Raw genomic sequence first — 11,691 nt, 5'->3', positions numbered from 1 at the left:
TATTCAATAATAATACAATATGACATTTCTGGTCTTAAACGTTTGATTTATAGCCAAATATTATGCATGTTTACAATACCAATTATTCACTTTTTAATAATTTATTTATTTATTTTAATTAGGCATATATGAGAGAAGAATGCACTTTGATTCATTGTACACAATTTCAGCACAAATTTTCATTTCTCTGGTTGTACATGATGTAGCATCGCACAATATATGCTGTCATACATGTACCTAGAGTAATAATGTCCATCACATTCCACCATCTTTCCTGTCCCCATACCTCCTCTCCTTCCCTTCCTCCCCTTTGCCCAATCAAAGTTCCTCCATTTTTCCCATACCCCCATGGATCATTATGGATCAACAATCCACTTATCAGAGAGAACAACCAATCTTTGGTTTGTGGGGATTGGCTTACTTTGCTTAGCATGATATTCTCCAACTCCATTCATTTACCTGCAAATGCCATGATTTTATTCTCTTTTAATGCTGAGTAATATTCCATTGTGTATATATATACCACAATGTCTTTATTCATTTGTCTATTGAAGGGCATCTAGATTGGGTCCACAGTTTAGCTATTGTGAATTGAGCTGCTATAGACATTGATGTGGCTGTGTTACTATAATATGTTGATTTTAAGTCCTTTGGGTATAGACCAAGGAGTAAGATAGCTAAGTTAAATGGTTCCATTTCAAGTTTTCTAAGGAATCTCCATACTGCTTTCCAGATTGGCTGCACCAATTTGCAGTCCCATAATCAATGTATGAGTGTGCCTTTTCAGATATATCCTTGACAACACTTATTGTTTTTGTATTCTTGATAACTTCCTTTCTGACTGGCATGATATGAAATCTTAGAGTACTTTTGGTTTGCATTTCTCTAATCACTAGAGATATTGAACATTTTTTCATGTATTTGTTGATCAATTGTATATCTTCTTCTGAGAAGTGTCTGTTCAGCTCCTTAGCCCATTTATTGATTTTTTTTTTTTTTTTTTGGTGTTAAGTTTTTTGAGTTCTTTATATATCCTGGAGATTAGTGCTCTATCTGACGTGTGTGGCAAAACCTCCCAAAATGTATGCTCTCTTTTCACCTTATTGATTTTTTTCTTTTGCTGAGAAGCTTTTAGTTTGAATCCATTCCACTTATTGATTGTTGATTTTATTTCTTGTGCTTTAGAAGTCTTGTTAAGGAAGTCGGGGCCTAATTCAACATGATGAAGATTTGGGCCTACTTTTTCCTCTATTAGGTGCAGGTCTCTGGTCTAATTCCTAGGTCCTTGATCCACTTTGAGTTGAGTTTTGTGCATGGTGAGAGATAGGAATTTAGTTTCATTTTTCTGCATATGGATTTCCAGTTCTCCCAGCACCATTTGTTGAGAGGATATCTTTTCTTCAATGTATGTTTTTGGTGCCTTTGTCTAGTACGAGATAACTGTATTTATGTGGGTTTGTCTCTGTGTCTTCTATTCTGTACCATTGGTCAACATGTCTATTTTGGTGCCAATATCATGCCATTTGTTACTATAGCTTTGTAGTATAGTTTAAGGTCTGGTATTGTGATGCCTTTCTGCTTTACTCTTCTTGCTAAGAATTGCTTTGGCTATTCTGGGCCTCTTATTTTTCCAAATGAATTGCACGATTGCTTTTTCTATTTCTATAAGAAATGACATTAGTATTTCAATTGGAATCACATTGAATCTGTATAGCACTTTGGCTAGTATGGCCATTTTGACAATATTAATCTTGCCTATCCAAGAGCATGGGAGAGCTTTCCATCTCGAATTATTCCCTGTAACTTCTAGAAGAAAAAATACCACAATGTGATATTTTATACTGTGAAGTATATACTACCTTAAACATATGCTACAGGGCTGGGGCTGTGACTCAGTGCTAGAGCACTTGCCTAGCATGCATGAGGCACTGGGTTCGATCCTCAGCACCACATAAAAATAAACAAATAAAATAAAGGCATTCTGTCCATCTGTAACTACAAAAAATTTTAAAAAAACATATGCTACATACATATACAATAGATTTATACTATAGATTCCAGAAAAATCAGGAGTTATCTTTTTTCATCATTGTACACAGCAACAGGCTCTTGATGACCTTTGGGAGAATGGCCAATTTTACAGGTAGGCAGGATAGCACCAGAGCACACCATGAGCAATGATCATCAGAAATGAGACAGGGCACTGTGTTTACTGGCTTAATTTGAGGGCTGTTCCTGTGGAGTGTATTCTGCCATGACTTATCTGCAGGATGATAAAAAGCATAGCAGGGACCCAACTACATTCTTATTTGTTTTATTACTTGTTCTAGGGAGTCTTCTTATAATATGGGCATCAGAATAATGCAAGGACAGACAACAGAAATACCAGCAAGTAAGTTTGTCAGTCCAGCTCCCATTTAAATTCACAGCATAGCCTCATATGTTACCCAACAGATAAAACACAGCTACCAGTCTGTTTTTAATTTAGGACCATAATTTAACCAAGTCTCAACTAGTGAATATTTATATAACTGTATTATATTTGTAATATTTTATATAAAATACAGAACTAATATTCTTATAGGTATTCCATATCTGCATCAATATTTCTTCAGGAAAAAATATTCAAGATATGGATTTTTGACTGAAGTGCTATGTACATCTTTAAGGCTTTTGATTCAAATTCCTTGGTCCTACTTTTCAGAATCCCCCAATCCTTTAACACACTTACTTCCTTCCTCACCAGACTTACATTCCACAAAAAATCATGTAGTAACTCCCTTGTATGTACCTTCAGCTCCCTTATCACCCTTACTTCATTGTACTGGTAGCAAAATTATGATTCTTGTTAAGTTCAACCCTTCTAGCTACTCTATACCAGCACCCAGGCAGCATGAGGCTGGAGAAAAATGCCCAACCACATTGGCTGGTCTCATTTTAAATTTGTGACCACCAACTTCAAATCAGTCCTTAAAGTTTGCCAGGACCTTGTGCTAGATGTCTCTAGACCATTCATTCTCTCAGTATCTTCCTCAATTTTTCCACACCATTTTATTTCTTCTCAGCTGCCTCCTTTTCCACCCTGATTCTCAGGTTTCTAACCCACTGTGCAAACTGAAACATCCAGAAGGCAGAGCATCCTTTGATTGCGCCACCACATTATTGTCTTAATAATGAGTATTCTGTGATAACATCTTCCCAACTGTTAGCACAGATGAGTAGTCACTGCTCCTATTTCCTTCAACGTTATCACTCCAACGATTTTGTTCTTTTGCTTCTATGTTATTATTTGGGGCAGTGCATCATTCCCAGCCACATATAAACTGTTGCTTTTTTCCCCCATCTTAAAATAAATATTTTCTTTTGAGCCTCTATCTCTTGCCAACTATTGTCCCCTTCTAGCAAAGCTATAAATACTTGTTTATATTCAATCTTGTATTTCTCTTCTTCCATTCTCTTGTTATAACCATCATCAATGGAAGGTTTGCATATAATAGGATTTACCAATTTGATGAGTTTTGCAAATATAGACAGTCATACAGCAATGATAATTAAGACAGGACCTTTTCATTGCCCATCCCAAAGTACCAAATGCCTATTTGCAATTAATTTTCTCTCACCCCTAGCCTCTGGTGGATGACTGCTGATCTTTTGTAATTATGGTAGACGTCTTTTCCCTAGGTGTTTTTTTTTTGTTTTTTTTTTTTTTTTTTTTTTGGTGCTGGGGACTGAACCCGGGGCCTTGTGCATGCAAGACAAGCACTCTACCAACTGAGCTATATCCCCAGCCCTTCCCTAGTTTTATATAAATGGAATTACAAGGTACATAGCCTTTTTGTAAGACTTCTTTCAGTCAGTATAATACTTTGTTTTTTATTTATAGTTGTTTGCTTTTTTAATAAGCTTCATGTCACGATATCAATATACCACAATTTGTTTATCAGTTCACCCATTGGTGGGTATTTGAGTCATTATCAACTTTTTGCTATTATGAATAAAGCTGCTACAAACATGCATAAACAAGTCTCTGTGTGTACATATGCCTCCATTTCTCTTGGGTAAATACTTACAAATGCAATTGCTGAGTCACATAAGAAGCATACATTTCACTGTAAAAGAAACTTCCAACTGTTTTCCAAGTTAGCTGTACTATTGTGTATTTTCCATACAAATGAAAACTAGAATGATAGGTCTAGTTGTTCTACATCCTCAACAACACAGGGATTTCAGGCTTTTAAAATTTCAGTCATTCTAGTGAGTTGTAGAGAAGTATCTCATAATGTCTTTAACTTGCATTCATCCAATGATTAAGGACCTTGACCTCTTTTCATGTACTTATTTAGCATCATATAGTTTCAATTGTCTGCCCATTTAAAAACAAACAGGTCTGGTAGTATAGCTAAGTGGGTAGAGCAGTTGCTAGCATGTGCAAAGTGGTTTTGATTCCCATCACTGGGGAAAAAAAATTCACAAAACAAAACCAGGTTGTTTGTATTTCTGTTATTGGGTGATTTGAACTTTATGTATTCTGGGAAGAAATCCTCTCTTCTTTCAGATGTGAGTTTTGCCAATATTTTCTCTCAGTGACTTACATTTTTATTTTCCTAGTGATGCCTTTCAAAGAACATAAATTTTGAATTTTGATGAAGCCCAACTTATTGAGATTTTTTCTAATCTAAGATTATGCTCTTAAGAAACTTTCATGACCCCAAGGTCAGGAAGATTTTTTTTTTCTGGAAGTTTTATACTTTTATTTCATATGTTTATGATTCATTTAATCTTTTTTGGGAAATAAGAGTTGAAGTTCATTTTTTCCATGTATATATCCAGCTACCTTATCAGTATGTTTTCTTATACTTTACATTCCCACCTGTTAAAATAGATGAATAGCACATTATTACACTCTGTCTTTTCCTTTTGAATTATACCAGTATTTTTGTTAAATGTGAATTTATTATATGTGTAGGTTTATTGTTGGATTCTCTGTTCTGGTGACCTATATGTTTATACTTAAATGAATACTACACTTTTTTGATTACTGTAGCCCAATAGTAAGTTGTGAAATTAGGCAATGTAAACACTAACACTTTCTTTTATTTCCTCAAAATTATTTTGGCTATTCTAGATGTTTTGCATTATCAAATACATTTTAGAATAAGCTTGTCAATTTGTATTTTGTTAAAGCCTGTTAGGATTTTGATGGAGATTACTTTGAACTTATAAACCCATGTTGGAAAAATCAGTATCTTAGTAATATTGAGTTTTCCAAAAGGTTGGAAATATTTCCATATCTTGGCTGTTTTGAATAATGCTGCATGAAGATACAGGTATTTCTTCAAGTACTGTTTTTACTTTCTTCAGATATATATCCCAAAGTGAAATTGATGGATCACATAAGTAGTTATATTTTTAAGTTTTCCATAATGGTTGTACTCATTTATATTCCCACCAACAGTGCACAAGGGTTCCATTCTCTCCACATCTTCACTACACTTGTTATCTCTTGTTTGGTAATAGACATCCTATCAGGTGCGAAGTGATGCCCCCTTGTAATTTTAATTTGCATTTCACTGATGATTTTATCTCTACCATTGATTTATTAGCTACACCTGTTTTGTTTTTCAAAAGTGATAGGGTTTACAGTTATGCATCTTGTTTCATCCTACTTTCAAAAAATATTATACTTATTCATGCAGAAGTTTCAGACCTTACAAAGGTATTTCTCAATCCCTTTCCTTCCTGTGTGCTATGGTTCTCAGACACTTTGCCTCTTTGCATGCTATAAACCATCTAATTCAATGTTGTTAGTTGTGTTTTAAATAGTGGATTATCTTTTAAAATATCTAAATAAGAAAAAGTTTCACATCTATCCACATACTTACTATTTCTGGCACTATTCATTTCTTTGTGTAGATCTGAGGAATCCTTCATTTGTTGTATAGGGCTACTGGTAATAACCTTTGTCAGCTTTTGTTGTTGTTTTTTAATTTGTGGTAAGGACACTTAACATAACATCTACTCTTATAAATGTTTAAGTCTACAATATAGTTTTATTAATTCCTGGCACAAGGCTGTACAACAGATGTCCAGAATCTAGTCATCTTGCATAACTGAAAAATTGTATACTTGTTGAATACATCCCTCTTTTTTGGTCTTAAAGTGTTTTTATTTCACCTATATTTTCATGTGTGTAGGATTCTGGATTGACAGATTTTGTTTTTCCTTTCAGAACTTTAAAGATGTTCAGTTGTCTTCTGATCTGTGTGGTTTCTGATAGTCTGTTGTCATTATTTCTCTTTATGTAGTATATATATTGAAGTTCATTTTTTCCATGTATATATCCAGCTACCTCATCAGTAGTATCCAGCTACCTCATCAATAGTATCCAGCTACCTCTTCATATTTTTTTCATTACCAAAGGATTTCAACAGTTTGATTATGATGTGCCTAAAGTAGATGATGTTTACTGTTAGAGTCTGTAAACAAGTCAGGATGGCGCCTGGCATTTTGCCAGAGGGAGTGGTTTGTGAAGTAATACCAGCGAGCCATTAAGTGTGGAGATTCCTTATTGGTTGACTGCTGTATCTAGTTTATGCTAATTAAGATAAGCTGTGTGGAATGTATAAATACCTCTGTTTCCTACAATAAACGGCTCCCACTCCTGCTGTATCAATCTACACAAGTTGCTCGTCACCCCCCAGTTATTTTGCTGCAGCCGGACTGCGGCAGTTTATTATATTTGGGATTTTTGAATTTTAGAGTTTTTATTTTCAACAAATTTAGATTTTTTTATTATTCTTTTTTCAACTATATTTTATATCACCTTTCTCTTTCTATATTTTATATCACCTTCTCTCCATCTGGAACTCCAGTTAAATGAACTCTAGGCACTTTTTGATCTGTCACACAAGTCACTAATTGTGTGTGTGTGTGCATGCTCATTTTTTCTTTGTGCTTCATGTCTACAGTTTCTATTGAATTATCTTCAAGTTCAGTTACCTTTTATGACTCTTTGTTATATCTTCCATTTCTCTTCTTCTCAAGTTTGTTTCTCTTAGCAACCTCACACATACTTGTAAGATGCATAGCACTTTTTTAAAGGTCCTTGACTATGAATTCCACATTCTCTGTCTATTCTGGGTCTATTTCTATTGATTGACTTTTATTCTGTTCATAAGTAATAGTTCTCTGCTTCTTTAAAGGCTTGGTGGCTTTTATTGAACATAGAATTGTGAATCTTTCTTTATTTGCTATGGGTTTTTATTGTATTCACTTAAAGATTTTTGAGGTTCTTTTCCTGAGATCCAGTTATGGTGCTTGAGGTTCATTCTGACCCTACTGAGACTTGATTTTTAAGCTCTACTAGGCTGGGACCACACCAGCTTTCTTTTGGGACTAATTTAGTTTCATCACTAAGGTATGCAGCTTCTGAGGATTCTAGCTAGCATATATCATTAGAGTCTCCCTAGTTTGGTGATGAATTCCTTTGAGCACTGTGTGACCTCCAGAAATTATTCTGGAAACTCTTTCCTTAACCTTAAGAAACTTTCTGTGAAGAAAGTTCATATCAGTACTTAGCCAAAGGGGAGAAGACTTCTTCAGAATCTTCAAAGAAGTCCCCCAGTCTTCTGTAAACTTAATCTGACCAGCATTCACCTCATCATTCTGCTGAAACTCTTTGCATCAAGGTCATCCATGATCTCCAAATTGTCCGTATAACCCTTGCCTGTATTTCAGATTCACAGAAAATGGTTAACTCTTCTTCAGAACACATAAGCTACTATTGAGGACATAAATAACATATAGAAGCACTAAGTAAATTTGTTTAGCATTTGTCATGAATTCTCACACTTTCTTAATGTGGGGCTTACGTAGGTGAAATGCTGTGAAGATTGAGGATTGGATATTTGAATTTCTTCAGTGGGCTATAGGATGATTTGGGCAGAGGAACATTGCTTCCAGGAGAGTAGAAATTGTAAGAGGAGGTGTTTTGGAGTGGGGCACTATACTGGTTAGTTTGCATTTAAGAGGCATACTTGCTAACAGGTTGTTTGCTACTTTTAGGAATTAGCTAACTCTAAGAGGGGCAAGCCTCAAAGTATCATAAAATACAGAATATAAAAAACATGATTAATACACAGCTACAACAAATTGACCCACCTCAAAGAGATTTATCTTCATCAGGTATGAGAGAGATGTGATAATTCCTGGAGAGTTTGATCTAGTCATGAGTCTGGTGACCAGGGACACTACTGTGAATGGGCCACTGTCTTCTCTCAGCTAGGCTGCTGCAGTTTTCTCCTTGCTTCTAGTTTTACTACCTTCACACTGTAGACATGGTGATGTTTATATGTTGCATGTCTAATCATGTTGCTCATCTGCTTAACACCTTACAGCGCCAACCCCCTACTTATAGAATCAAGTCCAAACTTGTAAAAATGGGATACAGCTATTGGTTAGTCCCATTCCTTGTCTTCAAAGACCTATACTCACCACAAAATACACAGTCTAATCAGCTATACTGCCGCAGTCCGGCTGCAGCAAAATAACCGGGGGGTGACGAACAACTTGTGTACGTTGATACAGCAGGAGTAGGAGCCCTTTATTGTAGGACAACAGAGGTATTTATACATTCCACACAGCTTATCTTAATTAACATAAACTAGATACAGCAGTCAACCAATAAGGAATCTCCACACTTAATGGCTCGCTGGCGTTACTTCACAAACCACTCCCTCTGGCAAAATGCCAGGCGCCATCCAGACTTGTTTACAGACTCTAACATTTGCCAGGCGCCATCCTGACTTGTTTACAGACCTTAACACTATACTGACAACTCCCCATCCCCATCAGTTCTTTTAAAACATCAAGTTCATCTTTTTTTTTTTTTTAAGAGAGAGAGAATTTTTTTTTAATATTTATTTTTTAGTTTTCGGTGGACACAACATCTTTATTTTTTATGTGGTGCTGAGAATCGAACCCAGTGCCCTGCACATGCCAGGCAAGCACGCTACCACTTGAGCCACATCCCCAGCCCTCAAGCTCATCTTTATACTTATTTTTTTCCCCAGTACTGGGGAAACACAAGGCCTCTCACATTCGAGGTGAGTGCTCTAACATTGAGCTACACTCCAGCCTTCTGATTATTCATGCTTGTTCTCTCTTGTTCTAACTTTAAAGAATCCTTCAGTCCTTGATTCAAACATATCCTCCTCACAGAGTTTTTTCCCAACTGTCCCCCAATACAGGCCAGCTTCAGGGACCGACAGAGTCCTGCTTGGTCACCACACAGCCCACTCCCCTTCCCCATCACAGCTCTAATTGGACTTCTATGATTGTATTTATTTCTTTCACTTACCATGAAGACAGGGATCATATAAATGTGTCCATGTCTGTATTACCAGCAACTTGTATGGGGCTCGGGGAACAGCAGTCTTTCAGGAAATAAATGTAAAATGCATGAAGGTGAGTAAAGTAGTGATCTCTAGGACCAGGCCTTCTCAGAAAGGGACTGAACCAAGAGGTTGGTTTCAGAAGTGCTTCAGACTTTTAACACTTTGTTGGGATGAGTAGTAGACCTTGAATTAGAACCAAACTGATCTCCAGGAGAAGAGAGAAAAGAAAAAATAGCATTTTCTTGGTAAATTTCTTCTATATTCACTTTGGGTCATGTAGTTCTTTATGTGCCAACAGGTTAATATACCCCTCAGTATCAGTGAGTGCTCTGACCTTCAGTTGATGACGACATTGGACAGAAGATGTCATAAGAAATTCAGTGTTTCTGAAAGACAACAAAAATTCCAATGTGCATTACAAAGAACACTTGTGGTATTTCTCTGTGTTCAGCATTAAAGGTGTCAGGTGCTATACCTCCATTTTTCTGTATCTTTAACTTAAGCAATATTTTTCAGATAAAGAGAACAAAATTTATAGAAGATTGGAGAAAGAAACCCCCAAAGACTAAAGTAATATCTCTGTAGGAAAATAAGTTCTTAAACTTCTAAAAGGAATGAGAGGGAGGAGGATGTAGAGGTGCTAAATATCCCCCCTGAATTTTGATTGAGGGCTAGACTAGAGAAATGAGCCTGAAAATATAGCAGGAGGTATTAGGTTAGACAACAGGGAAATGATCGTGGCAATTTGAGAGACCCAGCACCCACCCACCCACATACACCCACACAAACACACACATACTTTCTGCCTCTCCCTCCCTCCACCCCTACTCCCTGTCTAGCAGATCAATTAATACCAAGTTTGTTTTAAAAGCAATTCTGATTTAAAGGATACAAGGGTATACCAGACAACTTCCAAGGCAACTTTAAGCAAAGTGGCAGAACTTTTATTCCTCTAGCAATTCTCCTCTTGTTTATGGCTTTCTCAGCACTCTTTCTTCCATGTCAAGGAGATGTTGTCAGAAATTGTGAAAATTGCTGGTAACAGTTCTATCATCAGAAAAGCAATCATGCTGGGTATTGAACGTACTGAGGACAATGCATTAGAAATATAAGGAGGGGTCACTAAGAGCAGGGTGGGGGGAAGGTTTTTCCTTATTATTATGTATAATGAATTTAAGAAACATATATCTAACTAAATATTTTCTCCTCTCAAATCCACCAGCAGCAGCCAGAGTTAGGACTAATGGATTCGAAAATAAGGGCAGATTTAAGTGCATGTCATTTAAGCAAGGACTTGTTAAACATTAGAAGATTGCTAGAAATCTCAGACAAGGATTTGTGCATTGTAGGTAGTTGGATTAGAAAGCCAGTCGGTAGAGTGCTTTTCAAATCTAAGATTCTGTGTCTATTATTTACTCATGTGGGTAAGTGTGTTAGGCACAGTTGTGTAAAAGTGCCAGCTGCAACTGTTTATTACTCTGAGAATGATTTCTTTTCTCTGGACTGTGGCTTTCCACTTCACAAACATAAGCATCTGTAGCAGCAAGAAGGTTTTATAGCCCATTCTGTCCTTTTTGTTTCCAATGTTGTTTGGTGTTACATGGGGGTGGGGATGCAGGGGAAAGGAGTGTCCCAGCTGGAAACAACCTCCAGGGAGTATATGTCCTACCTAGAACCATCCCTGACTCTCTGCTGTCTTCATGTGGTGTATGAAGCACCCAGCTGCAGGAGGTTTTCATTTCACTGTCTACCTATTCCATTTTCCTTAGTCTATCTTGTCTCCAGTTTTATTATCTATTAGTATAAATTATATGGCTGTTGTTCTGTTTCATTCCCAGAGTCTTTGGGACTTGGATTTCTCTTTAGCCCTTGACGAATACTACAATTTTCATATTTGCTTTTCTCTCTTGGCAAAATTGAGATTTTTAGGTTATGTGCTGCCAAATGATAAAAATATATGGTTGTTATATTTTTACACATCTATAAATCCTTCAATTTATTAAGAAAAAGAAATTAAAAGACCTGGTTACTGTAGAAAATTAGAAACACAGAAAAGAGTCAAAGAACCAGTCATTAAAATAGTGAAGTGATAGCCAGTAGTGTCTTTTTGATGGCAAAATAAAAAGTGCATGGTTTCTCCATGGAATAAGGAGACTTAGGTTCTACTTCTGTAGTTTCCTGGCTTTGTGATCTTTATCATCTCAGTAAAATTGAGGCAAGAATTAAACATACCTTGAGTGTGGAGTAGCCTACGCAGAGCATTTCAAGTCATCCAATAAAGGTTAAGAGACTGCTG

The sequence above is a fragment of the Marmota flaviventris genome, chromosome 2 (assembly GCF_047511675.1).
Source record: "Marmota flaviventris isolate mMarFla1 chromosome 2, mMarFla1.hap1, whole genome shotgun sequence".
Taxonomy (NCBI): domain Eukaryota; kingdom Metazoa; phylum Chordata; class Mammalia; order Rodentia; family Sciuridae; genus Marmota; species Marmota flaviventris.
Note: the sequence above shows the minus strand (reverse complement) of the source record.